The following is a 700-nucleotide window of genomic DNA, read 5'->3' on the forward strand; positions in this document are numbered from 1 at the left end:
TGTCTACCTATTCATCTATCAGTGGACACTTGGGTTGTTTCTACCTTTTGGCCATTGTGAATAATGCTTCAATGAACACTGGCATACAAATAATCTGTTTTCAAACCTTTTAGGTGTATACTTAGGAGTGAAATTGCTGGGTAATATGGTAATTCTATATTTAGCTTTTTGAGGAACCAAACTTCTCCTTGAAGAGCCAGAGTTTTCATGGTGGCTGCACCATTTTACATTCCAACCAGCAGTTTCTCCGCATCCTTGCCAACAATTATTATTTTCCTTTTTTTTTTTTGATTAAGGCATCCTAGTGAATGTGACATGGTATCTCATTGTGGTTTTGATTTGCATTTTTCTAATGACTAATGATGTTGAACATCTTCCCATGTGTTTATTAGCCATTTGTGTCAATGTATCTTCTTTGCAGAAATGTCTAGTCAAGTCCTCTGCCACTTTTTATTTGGGTTGCTTGTCTTTTTGTTGTTTAGTTTTAGGAATTCTTTATATATTCTGGATATTAAACTATTGTCAGATACAAAATTTGCACCTATTCTCTCCGTACAGGTTTTCTCTCACTTTTTTTTTTTTGCGGTACGCGGGCCTCTCACTGTTGTGGCCTCTCCCGTTGCGGAGCACTGGCTCAGGACGCGCAGGCTCAGCGGCCATGGCTCACGGGACCAGCCGCTCCGCGGCATGTGGGGTCCTC

Source organism: Physeter macrocephalus, unplaced genomic scaffold, assembly GCF_002837175.3.
Source record: "Physeter macrocephalus isolate SW-GA unplaced genomic scaffold, ASM283717v5 random_20, whole genome shotgun sequence".
Taxonomy (NCBI): Eukaryota; Metazoa; Chordata; class Mammalia; order Artiodactyla; family Physeteridae; genus Physeter; species Physeter macrocephalus.